General features: G+C 46.4%; 1 non-coding gene across 1 annotated transcript; it reads left to right on the plus strand.

The window, feature by feature from the left end:
* Window positions 1-8577: 8577 nt before the first annotated feature.
* Window positions 8578-8652, plus strand: Trnar-gcg. The gene has a single exon. It is a non-coding gene; the product is annotated as a tRNA-Arg (tRNA).
* Window positions 8653-18426: the final 9774 nt, after the last annotated feature.

Genomic DNA, 18426 nt, shown 5'->3' on the forward strand with positions numbered 1-18426 from the left:
CGAACTCCTCTTGGAAGCCCTCACCTGGGCCGTCGATGCGGGAGATGAACCGCCGTGGGTGGGAAAAGGAGACGGTGATTCGGACGTGCAGGAGAACTACGAACATGTGCACCACAACCAGACACCTGTTGTGCATGCCTAATTGTTTGTAAATTGCTGTTGGCTATATATGTATGCTATGTTCCGGACACGCGTAAGCAAATAAACCTGCAATGGAGGGAGTCCAGCCACCACAAGGACGCTGGTCACCAGACTCGTCTTAAAAGCTCCTGTCGCTAGGCGAACGCCACAGTGGTGCACTGCGTCGAGTAAACGAAACACTGAGGGCGCCGCCGAACCGTAAACCAGACTCCCATAGTCAAGCCGGGATTGAACAAGGGCTCTGTAGAGCTTCAGCAGGGTAGAGCGATCTGCATCCTAGCTGGTGTTGCTCAGGCAGCAGAGGACACTGAGGAGCTGCCAGCACTTCCGCTTACGCTGATGAAGGTGAGGAAGCCAAGTCAATCGGGCGTCGAAAACTAGTCCTAAGAATCGATATGTCTCCACTACAGTGAGTGGATCGTCATTAAGGTGAAGTTCTGGTTCTGGATGAACGGTGCGACGCTGACAGAAGTGCACAACACACGGACTGCGTCTTGTGGATGGCTCCCTGTACGCGCCGCTCAGCAACACCAGTACTGTTGGAGGAGTACGAAATGCAGAAGTAGTCTGCATACAGAGAGGGTGAGACGGACGGCCCTACAACTGCTGCTAGACCGTTAATGGCCACTAAAAATAGAGACACACAGTACAGAGCCCTGCGGGACCCCATTCTCCTGGATATGGGGGGAACTATGGGAGGCACCAACTTGGACACGCAAAGTACGGAGCGACAGGAAATTTTGGATAAAAACCGAGAGCGGGCCTCAGAGACCCCACTCGTACAATGTGGCAAGGGTGTGATGTCGCCAGGTGGTGTCTGAGCCGCGGCGGCTCATATCGATAGTGCCACTCTGGTGGTTTATCTTTCCTGCCACGGTCAGGGCGGCAAGCAGCGCCCTCTGGGGCCTACGCGAGGAGTAACGAGGCGAGGTCCTGGTGGGGGTGTGCTCTGGGACGTGGTGGGAGACGTTCGTCGGGTTGACGCAGCGAGTGTGGGACCGGACCTATCGCATGGAGATACACGAGTTGGCTCTGAACGGAAGGCGCCGTAGCAAGCTGCGGGAAGCGGGCGTTCTGTAATTTGTGTGAAGGAGTAACGATTTTTGCATTGGATGTTCCAGTGGTTCCCGAGAGTTGCGGCGGCTGCTTTCGGAGAAGAGAATTGGTAAGAGCTTGTGTCTAAGCTCTTTTCTATACGATGTTGCTGCCTGCCGTTATAAATGGGTGAAAATCAGGCGATTGTATTGACTATACGGGAACTGGTGATGTAAAATTACATTTGTGGTTGAGTCTCACTTGTACTGTGACAATTTAGAGGCGAAAACTGTGGTGGTTTCATTGGGTCTGGTTTTTTGCTGTGCAACTAAGGGAGTCAGTTATTTGGGGTAACTGAGGGAGCACCATTATGTTGGTCTAAGTGATACGTTCTCCACGTTTTGTCTATGGCTTTGCGAATCGAAATCGTGGGGGAGTACACGTGTGAGTAATTTGCTATTGTATTGATGGTTATGTTGTAAAGACTGTTCTCTGGTGTGTTAAATCACGCGCTGATTTGTAGCCAGTCTAAGCAGAAGTTACCATTACTACTTGCTTATGTGCTACTGTCCTTATGATTGGCGTTGTTTGTCTTTGATTGTGGCTGTGCTCACGTTTTTTTTAAAAAAATTACGGCTACTATTCATAAGGATTATCTAGTAAGGAAATTGCTTAAGCTTTGATCATATGCTGGTCTGTTTGCCTATCACATTGGCTTTCTATGCAGTAACTGAAGGAATGTGTATGGTGGTTCAAGATTGTAGGCTGACTAGTATTTGAACTGGTGTTGAGGTTAAGGGCAAGATCAGCATCCCGCAAACCCGCACGCTGCACGTGGTTAAATGTTCCGCTATTGGGGAGCCGGCTCTCTGTTCTTGGATTTTGTAAGGATACGTGATGAGTGCATCACTGTAGTTTTTCGCGTGCTAAATTGCGGGGTGTCGGTGCCGTCCTAGGGCTAGACTTGTGAAATATGTTATGTTGAAAGGGAATTAACTGTAGCAAACTTAAGAGAGCTTTTAGCTTGTTTCAGGTCTGTACACGGAATGATGTTGATGTTTTGTCGACTGCGGCGATAACTTCCTGTGTGGGGACTTGTACTGTTGCAGTGCAGTCCGTCTGAAACGTGCTGCTTAAAACTTGGGACTGCAGCTCTCTGATGTTAGATATTACTGTTTAATCTTAAATGTCTTGGATGTAATATGGTTGTTGAGGGTTATGTAAATAATTGTGGTCGCTCGTTCCTTACAGGATGTATTTCGTTTTAAAATATGTGCTCGGTCAGAGCCTATTTAAATATGATTTTAACTTATCATTCAAATTTTCTAGTCTTGCTTTCTTAAAAGGCTTTCAGTTAAATGATTGCTGTTTGCCTGTTTAAATGTTTGAGTGACTTAAAGGAAAATAATATTATTTTGTAATTTGTACTGACTGTTCCTTTTGGGTAATACCTGACTTATGTGTTCAATAAATGAGTGTCTAGTCAATGGTGATGAACTGTTCTATTGCTAGCCTACCCCTTCCACTCCACAGCCAATTAAGCTGTTTTGTGTCGAAATTGTGTTCAGAACACCCCTCTGACCAGACACCTCAGTGTCATACGCTTTTCGTTAATCAAAATAGACAGCAACCAGGAGTGGGCGTCTTCAAGAGGCTGTTCGGATGGCAGAGGGACACAAGATTATCAGAGGTAGAGCGACCCATGCAGAAGCCACCCTGACATGGAGCCAGTAGGACATGTGACTCCAGGACCAGACTCAACCGCCGACACACCATATGTTCCAGCAGCTAACAAAGAACTTTGATGAGGCTGATGGGCCGATAGCTACCCACATCAAGCGGGTTTTGACCGGCTTTGAACACCGGAATGATGGAGCTCTCCTGCCATTGCGATGGAAAGTCGCCATCGCACCAGATGGGGCTGAAGATGACGAGGAGATGTCACTTGTAGTCAGATGAGAGATGTTTAATCATTTGACTGTGGATCCGATCTGGCCCAGGAGGTGTGTCGGGGCAATGTGTAAGGGCACTAAGGAGCTCCCACTCTGTAAATGGGGCGTTATAAGATTCACTGCAGCGTGTAGTGAATGAGAGGACTTTCCCTTCCAGCCGCCGTTTGAGAGTGCGAAAGGCTGCGGGCTACTTCTCCGACACAGAAGCTCAGCAAAGTGCTCGGCAATCGCCTTTGCGTCGGTAGATAACACGCCATTCATGTTAACACCAGGAACACCTGTTGGGTTCTGGTACCTGAATACACTTATTATCTTTGCCCAGACTTGGGAAGGTGACACCCAATGATTGAGACATATCTCTCCCAACAGTCTTGCTTCCTGCTGGTGAACGCGAGCATGGAGCCGTTTAAAGGCTATGAGGTGCTCCAGGAAAGGATGCCACTGTAGAGCTCGCCAACGCTGCTTCATTTCTTCAGCGACTTCCGGTGACCACGAAGAGACTGCCTTTCACCTGGGGCACCCTAAAAAGCGAGGGATCGTGTTTTCTGCCACAGAAACGATTGTTGTAGTCATCTGCTCAACCATCACATCGATGTTACCGTATAGGGGAGATTCAACGATGGCAGCAGAGGAAGTGGTCACTACCACACAGGTCGTTATGTGCTCTCCAGTGGATTGATGGAGAAGTCCTGGGCTGCATATTGATAAATCAATGGCCGAGTAGCTACCATTAGGCACACTGAAATGTGTAGCGGCCCCAGTTTTTAAGAGGCAGAGGTCGAAATGAGACAGTAAAGTTTCGACATCTCTGCCTCGGCCAGTAATCACCGTGGCACGCCAAAGGGGTTATGGGCGTTAAAATCTTCCAAAAGTAGGGAAGGTTTAGGGTAGTTGATCAATCAATGCAGTTAATACATTCAGGGTTACTGCACCATCTAGCCGGCCGGAGTGGCCGAGCGGTTCTAGCCGCTACAGTCTGGAACCGCGCGACCGCTACGGTCGCAGGTTCGAATCCTGCCTCGGGCATGGATGTGTGTGATGTCCTTAGGTTAGTTAGGTATAAGTAGATCTAAGTTCTGGGGGACTGATGACCTCAGCAGTTAAGTCCCATAGTGCTCAGAGCCACTTGAACCACCACAGCCACTGCACCATCTGGAGGAAGATATACATTGCAGTTATTTCCTCTGTCGTCCTTATTCTTACAGCCACAGCTTCAAGAGGCACAGTTTCACTACACACTGAGTTTAGGACATAAACGCAACTCCACCTGACACTTGATTATAGTTACTACAGTTCTGTAAAGTCCCTTATAGTCACAGAGGTCTGCATTGCCGGGAAACACGTTTCCAGGAGGGCAATGCAGAAAGCAGGTGTAAAGCTTAACAGTTGCCATAGCTCAGCCAGGAAACTGGAGGATGACGTCATCGTGAGACTGGGAAGGCATGGGACATTCAATGAGGCAGTTTACACCTCAGCGTCACCTGCTGCCACCGACTTATTGCCTGAGCAGTCTATATTCATTGTGTCTGAGGGTCCGGCGAGATCTAGGTCTTGAGTGGAAGCCAGAATCTCCACCTCATACGCAGATGCAGAGCTTGTAGGTGGCGGTGGTGTGGTTGTCACCGCTATTCCTTTGGTCTTGGGGACCTTCTTTTTGGATTTCTCTCGCTGCTCCTTGGGTTTTCCTGGCTGATAGAACTTCACTGATTCAGTCTCCGGGACGACCTGCTGCTTTTGGGCTCTTCAGCCAGTGGCGGGTGTCATCTTTCCCACTAGCAGAAACCTAGGAAGGGAAGACCCAAGGGACCGCCTTCCTAGCGAGAGGAGTCAGAGAAGAGTTACGCTTCTCCAGCTCAGAAGTGGAGACTGATATCCCTGATAGCTGGGGGCTGTTGCAACGAAGTAGGTGGTTCGGGAGCAAAGGGGGGGGTGGAGTGCCCCCCCCCCCCCCCCACCGTCAAGAGTCCAGGTGTAGTGTTCTGTTTCTGAGAGGCGGCAGGAATGCGAGGAACCGATGGGGCGACGAATGTTCTCGTAGCGGCGGCGCAAGAGGAGGTCATAGCCACAGGATGTAGGCGCTCAAATTTCCTCTTAGCCTCAGTGTAGGGCAGTCGGTCCAGCATCTTATATTCCACGATTTTCGTCTCTTTCTGTAAAATCCTGCAGTCTTGCGAGCAAGGTGAATGATGCTCTCCGCATTTGACACAGATGGGAGGCGGGGCACATGGAGCATTTTGATGTGATGGACGTCCACAATCTCGACATGTGATGCTGGAAGTACAGCTGGAAGGATGAGAGATGGTGCACAGTAAAGCAGCGCCTAGCGTCGTTGACGGGGCCCTCCTGCGCGGCCCTCTTACCCGCGGCGATGGACGTCAGACGACTGAGCGGCTCGCGGCACAACACCGAAATAGCGGGAACCACGGAAGCAGACCGTGGAGGGAACAAGTCTACACCAGCGCCATGGATATAGAAATCGGCCATTGTTTTCGATCGTAAAAAAATGGTAATTTTTTGTGTATTTTAATTTTGACAAGTACAGATTTTAACCTTGACAACTACAAATTTCAACTAAGTATTTTTAGAGATAAGAGCAAATTAGAAAATTCTACTAAATACAGTATGTGCATATGTAACGTAACAAATGTACCAGACGCCACCTGTAGGTACGAGTTTTAGAATTACTGTAAATGACGTGCATTCTGCCAACCAATTTATACTTTTTATCCCTCTGCCGGCGTGACCCAAGTTTCTGTCCTTTCCCCTCTCCTCTATCTCCTGTACACTGCTGATATGTCCAAACCTGCCCCACCCGTTCATCTTCTCCAGTTTGCTGATAACACCGCCTTCCTACCCCTTTATCCTACCCTTCAACAGTCCCAATGTACCCTCCAAACCCACCTGGACCAATTCACCGCTAACCAGTGGTTCCTCTGTATCAATCCCTCCAAGACCTAGGCGATCCTCATAGGCCGCACCACCCGCTCCTTCCGCCTCCATGATTTCTACCTCACCATTTATGGCCGTCCTATCAACCTCACTCCTACCCTCAAATACCTTGGCCTCAGACTCGACCGCCACCTCACCTGGACTCCCCATCTCCTTACCATCCAAAACAAAGCTCACAACTGCCTCCGTCTCCTGAAACTCCTGTCCAGCAGGATGTGGGATCTGCATCCTTCCACCATCCTTCCACCATCCTTCCACTATCCTTCCTCCATCCTTCACACATACAAATCCTTGATCCATCCCATCCTCTTTTATGCCAGCGTAGCTTGGATTCCCACCCTTCCCCGGTTCTATAAAGCCCTCCAAATCCTCGAACGCCGTGCACTCCGCCTCGCCTTCTGTATCCGCCTTCCGTCCCCCCACGCGCATCCTCTACGACCTCATCCCCTTCCCTCACCCTCTCCTTTTCTTTGAACACATCTGCACACTATATATTGTCTGCTGGCTTGATCCCCCCCACCCCCTGGTGTCTCCCTTCCTCTCCATCCCCAACCAGTTGCTGCGCCTTTACTGTTGTGTCCCAACCTCTCTCCATCTCCACACCCTCCATCTCCTTTCCCAACGCAACTTCCACTGTCTACCCCTCCTGGATGATGAGCTTCGCCCTGACATCTACCCTTCCTACCAACTCTAACCCTATCTTCCTGCCTCCTCCTCAGGGCTCCCTCTCCGCCCCCTCCCTCCTCCTGAGCAGCACCCCCCTCCTACTCCCCCTCCATCTCTTGTGCCCACTTTCAGTGTCTCTGCACTTCCCTCTTCATCTCCCACCCCACGTGTCTCCTGCCTCTTTGTGTACCTACTGACGCCCCTACTCTCTTCATCCCGCCACTTCCCCTGCTGCCCCTTGCTCTCCCCTCGTTTTCCATCCTCTCTGACCTTTCCCTCGGCAGGTCCCACCTGGCAGTTTAATTCTTCGTCATGTGTGCTACAAGTGGGTTTTAAGTGTGTTATTCTGGAGTGTTTTTAATACTGTGGCCGACTTTTAACCTGTGCATGTCCATTCGGTGTCTTCTCTGTGTTTTAAGAATCGGCAACTGTGTTTTTTAACTTTCTGGTAACTTTTTTAACTGTCCCCCATGAACGTCTCCATGTCGGTCTATTTTTGCCTCCAACTTCTCCCTTTACTCTGTTTTATGTTCCCCTTCTCATCGCCTTATGTATGTAACATATTATTCTTATTTTAGTTGTCATGTCACTCGGCTGAAGAGCGGCGGATTGTGCCGCTGACAGCCCTCCCCTGCCCATATGGGGCAGGGGTATGAAATCACAATAAAGAAAAAAAAAAAACAATTTAATGTGACGCAGCATGTGAAGGTTGCTGTGTGTGGACGGGTTACTCCTGTAACCAAAATTGCAGGTACGTTCTGGTACATTTGATGTTGATCGGATAGGTTTGCATTTGTGAAATAGTAAATTAATATCACTGTCATTTCAGATCTGAAGATGGTTCTAGAGGAATAGAAACCGGTCATACGAATAAACATTTTTGCAATCAAGACGTATATAAGAAACATTAGATATATTGGTTACATTTCATACACAATAATGTATGATCTAAAATGAACTATAAGGAAGGTCAGCGCAGTGTGATTTTACCTCTGCAAACTCCTAAAAATTTCGTACAGCCATCAGTTTCGTGCAGCACGGTATCTATGACGAGTAACGAAAATAAATTCAGACCTTCATCGAGCAAAGATGAGTGTTTCACAGCTGCCGGCGCGTCCGCTCCAGTGCTTTGCCGAGAAGACGCGCGGCTGCCACTCTCGCTGCAGCGACGAATCCAAACACGTTCGAATCCAAACGTCGCTGCAGCTGTAGCAGAGAACAGGCGGCGCCACGGGCGTCGCCCACGTGGGACACACGTGGGACACTTCCGTAACTGCAGCACACGTGCGGTGGTGTTTAGTCGTCTGGAGCTGCCGCGCGCCGTCGTCGGTTGCTTCTGACGCGGCCTAAGGGAGTGAAACAGCTGATGGAGATATTTAAAGCTAAATCTATGAAAACTGGGACTCCACATCTTGGTTAGAAATAAAGAAGTGAAACGGGGATGGAAGTTTCTGTGGAAATATCACTACAAAAACTAAAAAGGCAGGATTCCAGGTACCAGAATCGCTGTTTGGTCAGAAATAAATTGGGAAAAGGTAATGCTTTTATGCCCCTAATTAGCGTGAACAATTTAGAAGGTTCTGCAATTTGTGCGCAACGTAATACTTCCATTAAAGGAAAAACAAGGAAGTATTTGCAGACCGTACAGCCGTTGCAGAGTGAAAATCTCATTCTGGAAACATTCCCCAGGCTGTGGCTAAGCCATGTCTCCGCAATATCCTTTCTTTCAGGAGTGCTAGTTCTGCAAGGTTCGCAGGAGAGCTTCGGTTAAGTTTGGAAGGTAGGAGACGAGGTACTGGCAGAAGTAAAGCTGTGAGGACGGGGCGTGAGTCGTGCTTGGGTAGCTCAGTTGGTAGAGCACTTGCTTGCGAAAGGAAAAGGTCCCGAGTTCGAGTCTCGGCCCGGCGCACTGTTTTAATCTGCCAGGAAGTTTTATCTCATATCCAATTGATACGTATATAAATTTCACAAACGTTTAACATATTTCACACACATTTGTACTCGTGTATCTCTAGAGTGTTTCGCCCTGAAGTTTCATCTGGATTCTGCAGCAACCTATAACTGTGCCAGTCCCTGATGGTCGTTTCGAGAAAAAGGACTGTGTGATTCTCCGTTGTTTCAGACCAGGCGACGTCAAATATAACTGTGGCGCTGAGCCGTCCAGCATCATCTTTGGCCCCGAAACCCGACGGCAAAATTAACAGTTAGCCGCAGTGCTCAGTTTCATGTACTTGATTCGTCAGGCAGCTCTCATACTTTTAAAATATCGCGATTCAACTACTTCCAAGACATAAATGCCAGGAGATCACGTTTCTACACGTCATCCCTTCATCCCTTCCCATAGCTCACCCCACTTCCCCCGTACACGCGCCGGATTTCGTTCCTCACTCACGTTCTTATGTCACCTCTTCTCACCCCAGATCGCCGGACATAGCGATGATACAGGCGTCCTACTGTCAAACTGAACGTTCCAGATTAGAGGTGATACGTGTGCCAGTTTTGGTAGAAATTCCTTCAGACATTACAGAGCTACGCTGAAACGTCACTGTCCTTGCACTCAAGAGGCGAGACGTCAACGTGACTGTCACCAATAAACATACCCACGGTTAGAACCAGGGATTTGATACTGACATCGGTCGTCATCGAGTAGTTTTGCAAGTCATTTCTTCTTACATCATTCCCACGCCTACGGGTGGTTGGGATATATTATTCACAATCTTTTTATATCAATAACGAGTCAGGTATGTACAAAATTCGCTCGAAATTTCTCCAGCTGCTCCTGAGTTAAGCTCCTATGTCACCCCATTTTCATTCCCAGGCCTGTGGGTAGCACGTGGTTAAAGCCAAACAGAAGTTTTCTCGGTCGTGCGCTCAACCGTTGATCAAAGTTTCATCATAACTGAGCGAATGGTAGAGGAACGCATAGAAGATGTTCAAACAATTATCATTTTATATATTATGTTGTTCGGCTCGTGTCTTATACTAAAATTAAAGTTAAATATGTAGCATCGGAAATACAAATTATCTCACAGACTCTTCTGGTGTCAATACGAATGAAGGTAGAAAACTGGAGCAATTAGTTTGCCCAACGAAACCAAACGTTTGCGTTGGCACCGGTTGTTAAGTCGAAGCTCGCGTGGTTGCCAATAGGTGTCTCCCTGGTGAAGCTGCCTGGCTTTCATTTGTTACCCAGTATGCGTCGAGTCGGCATGGCGGCGAGGCAGCCACGAAAGCCGACGATTTCATAAATCATGTACGTGGGTACACTGAAGCACTTGAATCTTCCACAACCGCTAGAGCGTGCTGGAAACGTGGTTTTTCGGTAAGATGGGGACCGGCGCGCTGACAGCTGCACGAGGCAACATACACTATATGATCAAAAGCATCCGGACACCCCCAAAAACATACGTTTTTCATATTAGGTGCATTGTGCTGCCACCTACTGTCAGGTACTCCATATATTGCTTCCCCCTACTTATACCTCCCGAGGAGATCACGAATGTAGAATTAGAGAGATTCGAGCGCGCACGGAGGCTTTCCGGCAGTCATTCTTCCCGCGAACCATACGCGACTGGAACAGGAAAGGGAGGTAATGACACTGGTACGTAAAGTGCCCTCCGCCACACACCGTTGGGTGGCTTGCGGAGTATAAATGTAGATGTAGATGTAGATCAGCGACCTCAGTAGTCATTAGACATCGTGAGAGAGAAAAATGGGGCGCTCCACGGAACTCACGGACTTCGAACGTGGTCAGATGATTGGGGGTCTCTTGTGTCATACGTCTGTAAGCGAGATTTCCACACTCCTAAACTCCCCTAGGTCCACTGGTTACGATGTGCCAGGGGAGTGGAAATGTAAAGGGACACGTACAGCACAAAAGCGTACAGGCCGACCTCGTCTGTTGACTGACAGAGACCGCCGACAGTTGAAGAGTGTCGTAATGTGTAATAGGCAGACATCTATCCAGCCCATCACACAGGAATTCCAAACTGCATGAGGATCCACTGCAAGTACTAGTACAGTTAAGCGGGAGGTGAGAAAACTTGGATTTGATGGTCGAGCGGCTGCTCATAAGCCACACATCACGCCGATAAATGCCAAACGCACCTCGCTTGGTATAAGGAGAGTAAACATTGGACGACTGAACAGTGGAAAAACGTTGTGTGGAATGACGAATCTCGGTACACAATGTCGCTAGCCGATGGCAGGGGGTGGGTATGGCGAAAGTCCGGTGAACGTCCTCTGCCAGCGTGTGTATTGCCAACAGTAAAACTCAGAGGCGGTCGTGTTATAATGTGATGGTGTTTTTTTATGGAGGGGGCTTGCACCCCTTGTTGTTTTGCGGGGCACTACCACAGCACAGGCTTACACTGATGTTTTAAGCACCTTCTTGCTTCCTGCTGTTGAAGAGCAATTCGGGGACGGCGATTGCATCTTTCAACACGATCGAACACCTGTTCATAATGCACGGCCTGTGGCGGAGTGGTTACACGACAATAACATTTCTCTAATGGACTGGCCTGCACAGAGTTCTGACCTGAATCCTATAGAACACCTTTGGGATGTTTTGGAACCCTGACTTCGTGCCATGCCTCACCGATCGACATCAATACCTCTCCTCAGTGCAGCACTCCGTGAAGAATGGTATGCCATTCCCCATGAAACCTCGCAGCAGCTGATTGAACGTATGCCTGCGAGAGAGGAAGCTGTCATCAAGGCTAAGGGTGGGCGAACAGCATACTGAATTCCAGCATTATCTATGGAGGGTGTCACGAACTTGTAAGTGATTTTCAGACAGGTGTCCGGATACTTTTGATCACATGGTGTACCTCAGTAATGTGCTTTCTCAACGACGGCGTAAGGGATGGGAGTGACGGGAAAAGGGGGGGGGAGGGTAGAAATGGACGGAAAGCCATCGAATGAAACAGAAGCGATATTTTGACGTTTCCCAAGGAAGTGTCATAGGCCCTCCGCTATGGTTAAGGCTAAGAAAGTTAGGAGACAACTGAGCAGTCCTCTTACATTGTTTGCCGATGGTGGTGTCATCTACCGTCTAATGAACTCATCAGGACATCACAACCAACTGAAAGCAGATTTAGTAAAGGTATCTGTGTGGTACAAAAAGTGCCGATTGATTCTGAACAATCAAAAGTGTGACTTCACATGGGTACTAAATGAAGTCTGTTACGTTTTGGTTACACGACAAATCGCACAAATTTAAAAATTACCAATTGAACTGAACACTGAGCGCCTACAATTGTGAACAGCTTAAATGTAAACCATCACATGGGAAACGATGTGGGGAAAAAGCGAACCAAAGACTGCGTTTTATTGAAGGATCACTTAGGAGATCGACATATCTACTGAGGAGACTGCCTACACTAAGGCCGTCCATCCTCTTCAGGAACACTGCTGCGATGGAGGGGGTCGTCACCACAGACAATTGACGGAGAACGTATAAACAGTTCAGAAAAGGTGTAACGCCGGAAATGCATGTCCTCCTATTTCCATCTATTGTACTATAAATTTTTTCCTTATTTTGTTACCTGAAGATCTGATATTTCGGTGTCTTTATATATTGTAGTTGTTTTACAATTTACACACACACACACACACACACACACATATACATATATATATATATATATATATATATATATATATATATATATATATATCGATGCATAATTGGTTGGTTTTGTAAATATTATTTGTATTTTTACGCTGGGTCTTGTCTAGGGATAACTATGCTATCGAACGATTACATCGATAGGTCGTGTGGAGAACCAAAGTGTTTAGGATCTTGGGTAGTGTGAACTCTGCCGCGTGGAGCGTGGGCAGAGCACAGTCTGGCTAGAGTAGGGCGGTGGAGCAGGTGTGTTGAGTGTTGCTCCCGCGAATTGCCGCGCTTTCGGGGTTTGGCAGCATGTAATTGCGCTCGACTTGCTATGATCTTTTCTCGCACGGTGTCGCGGACGGGAAGCATTAGCTGGCGCACATCAAGAACCCGTTTCACCTGGTGACCGTGTCGAGAAGAAGGCGCGCCAACGTCCAGCTTCTGCAACAGGTACAGCCGACAGAAAGTGATTGTCGTCACCTCCTCGATCGACGACCTCAAACCTTCAATCAACCAACAAGGAAGACTGAAAGCACGTAAAGTTTTAGAACTGTATGGCAGACCTCAGCTTTTAAAATTGTTGCATCACAAAATTACAGCAACTTAGCATGAACCTTTGTTGCTCATTGTCCCAATTGAATTACCAAGCAGAGTCCCTTCCTTTTCCGAAATGAACCCGAGTGTCGTTGAAATTCAAACGCCACCATTAAAGTAATATAATTCGATTTCACTGCTTTAATTTCAAAGTTCAGTTAAAGTATTCATAGCTGGCTACCGTATTTAGATTACACAAGCACAAATTAAGAGTGCGAGTTTTGCTACCATATTTTAGCTTACCTGTGACTGCAGATCAACTTGGTACGTACTAAATTTTACTATTGTTAATTGTTCAGAATCATTTAATGCAAGTTCAAAGTTAAATCCCTTATTTCTAAATTGCGTAGATTCAAGTAGCTTTTGAGATGATTCTTGAAGTAGCCCAAGACTAACCTTATTTTATTTAATTTCGTAATGCTTCAGAAACAAAGTTCACTATTAATTTGTCACTAAATTAACTTTCAATTTTCCGGTTTTATTAATTCTTTTGCTAAATTAAGTCAGAGTGTAGCGAAATTTATTACTTCTGACAAACATTCAGTTTTCACACAACATGTGTCAACCTCCAGGTGCCACGCTTTTAGTGCTAATTATATGTGCATTAACCTTTCTTTTTCAGTTATTATAGTAGGTTTCCATAGGACTGGCGACCGTAATTTTCCCCAAATCTCAAATATATAATTAACGCCAGTTAATTATTAACGTAACGTAACGTAAAGGCCGCACATTTACTTTCCTTATTAACTTTACCCTTTTTCGAAATTAATTTCCACCAATTTCATTTGCATTTTTCCTTTCTTTTAGATGTAGGACTTTCCTCCCTCTTTACCGACAGATTAACTTCGGTGACGATTGGTTTTCCCAAATTTCCATTAAGTACACGCGGTTTAATTTTTCACTGCCATTAAGGTCGATAAGTGAGGGGGAGGTTACAAAGGCCAGCTCGTTTTGTGTTATCCCAAAACAGGGAGAGAGTCTCAAGAATATGACACACGAGCTGTGGTGGCAATCATTAAAACAAAAGCGTTTTTTGTTGCAGTGATATAACTTCACGAAATTTTAGTAACAAATGTTCTCGTCCGAGGGTAAAAATATTTTCTTCATTCCCTTCTACACAGGGAGAAATGAAAATTAGAGCTCACTTGGAAAGATTTAAGTGTTTGCTATTCCGGCGTGCTGTTAGAGAGTGGAACGATAGAAAAATAGTCTGAAGACGGTTCTGTGAACCCCGTGCCAAGCACTCTGCGAATTCGGGAGTGGTCATGTACGCGTAGGTGTACAATGAAGAGACAGAAGTCATGGGGTAGCGATATGCACATATACATGAGGCGGTAGGAACGCCTACAAAGGTGTATAAGGGCGGTGCATTGGCGGACCCGTCATTTGTGCTGAAGTGATTCGTGTGAAAAGGTTTGCACTTGGGTTGCGGCCGCACGACGCAGATTACCAGACTTCGAACGTGAAATGGTAGTAGGAGTTAGGTGCATGGGACGGTCCATTTCGGAAATGGTTAGCAAATTGATTATTCCGAGATCCTCAGTGTCAAGAGCGTATCGAGAATACCAAACTTCAGGCTTTACCTTTCACCACGGACAACACAGTGGGCAACGGCTTTCACTTAACGACCGATAGCAGCGGCGTTTCGGTGGAGTCGTCAGTGCAAACAGACAAGCATCACTGCGTCAAATACCTGCAGAAATGAAGGTGGGACCTTGCGACAAACGTACCTGTCAGGACTGCGCGGCGAAACTGGGCGTTAACGGGCTGTGACAACAGTCGGCCGACGCGAGTGGCTTTGCTGGCACCACGACGTCGCCTGCAGCGCCTTTCCTGGGCTCGTCTCCAGATCGGTTGCTCCCCAGACCACTGGAAAACCGTGGCCTGGTCACACGAGACCCCATCTCAATTGGTAAGAGCTGATGGTAGGGTTCGAGTGTAGTGCGAACCCCACGAACCCATGGACCCAAGTTGTCGAAAGGGCACTGTGCGAGCTGGTGGTGGTGGCTCTGTAATGGTACGGACTGAGTTTACATGGAAAGACTTGGGTCCTCTGGTCCAACTGAACCGATCACTGACTGGAAATAGTTATGCTCAGTTACTTGAAGACCATTTGCAGTCATTCATAGACTTCATGTTCCCAAAAAATGATGGAATATTTATGGACGACAATGCGCCATGTCATCACTCCACAAGTGTTCGCTATTAGTTTGGAGAACATTCTGGACAATTCGAGCGAATGACGCGGCCACCCCTATCGCCCGACTTGAATGCCACATGAGGTATTTGTGAGACACCATCGAGAGGTCAGTTCGTGCACAAAATCCTGCACCGGCAACATTTTCGCAATTGTGGACGGTCATAAAGTCAGCATGGTTCGATATTTCTGAAGGGGACTTCCAATGACGCATCGATTCCATGCCACGTCGAGGCAAAAGAAGGTCCGACACGCAATTAACAGCTATGCAGTGACTTTTGTCACCTGATTATGCAGTGGCGCACGGAATTCGCATCGTACCAGGGTCACCTCGGCTGCCTGATCTGAAGGCACGTGATTGTGGAGGTTCTTGTGCAACGCGCCCACACCTCCCACCATTCCAACAACTTTGTGGGAACTGCACAGCCTGATAGCAACATTAGTAACTCCAGGCATGACCGCGGAAGTATGGGACGAGTTTGTCTTCCGTCTGGATACTTGTCGTGGACAAGTATATACGAGCTCGTGTAGGTGCTGACAAACATAAATAAACGAAATAGAAATAACAAAAGAAAATTTTACTGAAATATATTCAAATAGTAAATAAAATACAGCAATATAAACGTGGTTTTTCGGAATTTCATACAGATTATTACACACTACATTGTAAGAGGTTGTGTAGCGTCATAAAAGAGGAGGTCAGTACTGGAGATGTGGAGAAATTCTGACAGTAGGACTCTACTGAAATCCTGAGTCAGTACGGCAGGACGGGGATTTGAATCGGCGTCCTTCCTAATACAGAAGCAGTGTCGGGGAGCGCAAAACAGGTTGCGCTCCGTCACAGTTCAAACTTCCCAAGATGAAAATGGAGGGACACCTACTTTGGCTAAGGTGCCGGCACTCAGTACTTTCCAACGAAATTGAGATCAAAGTTTTGATGCGACTTCGTCAGCCACCAGCGCAGTGGTTCCAGTTTCTGCGCCCCGTGTTCAAATCCAATGCTACGTTGTTGTTTTTTTTTTTCGCGAAAGAATGTGACGTCAATATTTTTTTCACATCCGTGAAATACAATGGAATTATTGATAGAAAAAATAAGCACAGAAATTTACTGTTTTGGGGAAACTGATTCAACTTCAAACCTCCACTTTAATTCCGTACTTCAGCCTGGATTTTGTAATAAATGCGGATCAAACAGTTTGTGAGTATCGCGTCTCTAGTAAGAGAGAATTATCGTTTTGAGATGAGAAAGGTACAGAAGTAGCTGTCGGCCAAGTGAATCACCTGATACAGTTGTACACTGGCCAGTAACGACTGACACTCTGTGGAAAGCTGTTATCGACAGTTTTTGGTCCTCGAGTCCAACAAGACGTAAACCAACAAATGGAATGGCATGAGAATGTATGCACAACAGCCACAAAATCTCGAAAGCTCATAAAAGAAACCTATCATCGCTTTTGGAGAAAGGTTTTCGACCTGACGTAAAAAGGGAGCCGTTTTTGTACGTTGTTGACTCGAAGGGTGGGCAGACAGGTCCCTCTTTAAGCAGTGGATCGGTAGCGGATTACTTAGGAATATCGGCGTATTCATGAAAAGCAATTATCAGCGACAGGTGAGAAACTGCATTCGTCAATTACAGGAGTGCCCTGACCCCGTCGCAAAGCAGTGGAAAATCACAAGACAAACGATGCAACTAAAGTACACGACCTCGATCCATCATCAGCTGCAGGCTGGTGGTTCTGACAGATCGCGAGGTATTTGGCAATGTTAATGTGGCTGTGTTTCCTAATGATATTCACTCTAAAAAATGTGATTGTGGCGTATGTGCCTTCGCACGTTGCTCGTCGTAGGCTGAATTTTTATGCTTTGAACGTCTAAATGATGTATACATCACTCTGGGAGTGCACTGGTTCTGTTAAAGTTGAAATCAAAAATTAAAGGAAAAATTTAAATACTAGAATTCGATTTTCATTTTCATTTACTATTAATTATATAAGATTACATATAATTTGTGATAATAAAATAGCCGGCCGCGGTGGTCTAGCGGTTCTAGGCGCTCAGTCTGGAACCGCGCGACAGCTACGGTCGCAGGTTCGAATCATGCCTCGGGCATGGATGTGTGTGATGTCCTTAGGTTAGTTAGATTTAAGTAGTTCTAAGTTCTAGGGGACTGATGACCACAGATGTTAAGTCCCATAGTGCTCAGAGCCATTTGAACCATTTTTGATAATAAAATATATTTTTCATGTTTTGAAGTGCTAATTTCTTCTGTCAAAAAATTCGTAGTATTTCACGATCTCACAGAAAATATTGATGAAACGTACTTCCGCGGAAAAAAGTAAGTATAAGATTGAATTTGAACACGGGGCGCGAACATTCAAAGCTGTGCTCTCAGCCACTGTGCTACTCCCTCTCTTAGGTTTACTGACGAAGTGGGGTGGTATTTTGATTTTCTTTGACAGTGTGGTCGTTGTTTTAGAAATATATTTGTACTTAGGCTCTTTGGTGTGACATCATAAGCGGGTGACTACGTGTGAGATCGCTCTCTAAGTTTTTATATATTTTTAGGTTTCAGATACATATTTTAACGGTTTTTGTGATAATATTTACTATATAAGTGACTTTTAGTGGTTTCTTCATTCACCTCTGCCTTTCTTGTGTTGTGACCTGATATTTGTGAGTGTTTCGTATCGAGCAACTTAACCTCTTACCTGTGTTTACATTCCGTGCTGACCAGTTGCAGCTGTAGCGGCGCATCGAAAGCTAAGTACTAATTAATTGTTTGTGTATAGTGGTTTATTTAGGTACTTTAGTAGTCTTCAACCGGTGTTCTTGGTGTTTTCTGGTGAAATAATTTCAGAAGAACTTTTTGGGAACTGTTTTCAGTTTCGTTACTGTGTCCTTAGACGTTTGATTTTCTTTCTGTGTTAGTCTTTTGTTATATTCTCATTTGTTGTTGATTAATACTGTTAATAATAGTACTTACTTCCCTTGTAGAGTAAGTTTGTGATTATTGTAGTCAGTTTTTAACATCTTCTTATTGTCGTAGCGGAACTTAGATAAAGTAGTTTTCTTGTTTCAACAACTGTAAAATTGTACCATGAGTGAGAAGTGTGAGCTTTGCCGTAGGTTCGTGAGTAGTGGACTGCGGTGTGAGACTTGTTCCAAGTATTTTCACTGGGGGGGAATGCAGTGGGGAAGCCAGTGGGCATTCTGGTGAGATCCTCTCCTGGAACTGCAGGTTATGTAGCAAGAGTAAGTTGATAGAGGAGCAGCAG

This window comes from Schistocerca americana, chromosome 9 (assembly GCF_021461395.2).
Source record: "Schistocerca americana isolate TAMUIC-IGC-003095 chromosome 9, iqSchAmer2.1, whole genome shotgun sequence".
Lineage (NCBI taxonomy): Eukaryota > Metazoa > Arthropoda > Insecta > Orthoptera > Acrididae > Schistocerca > Schistocerca americana.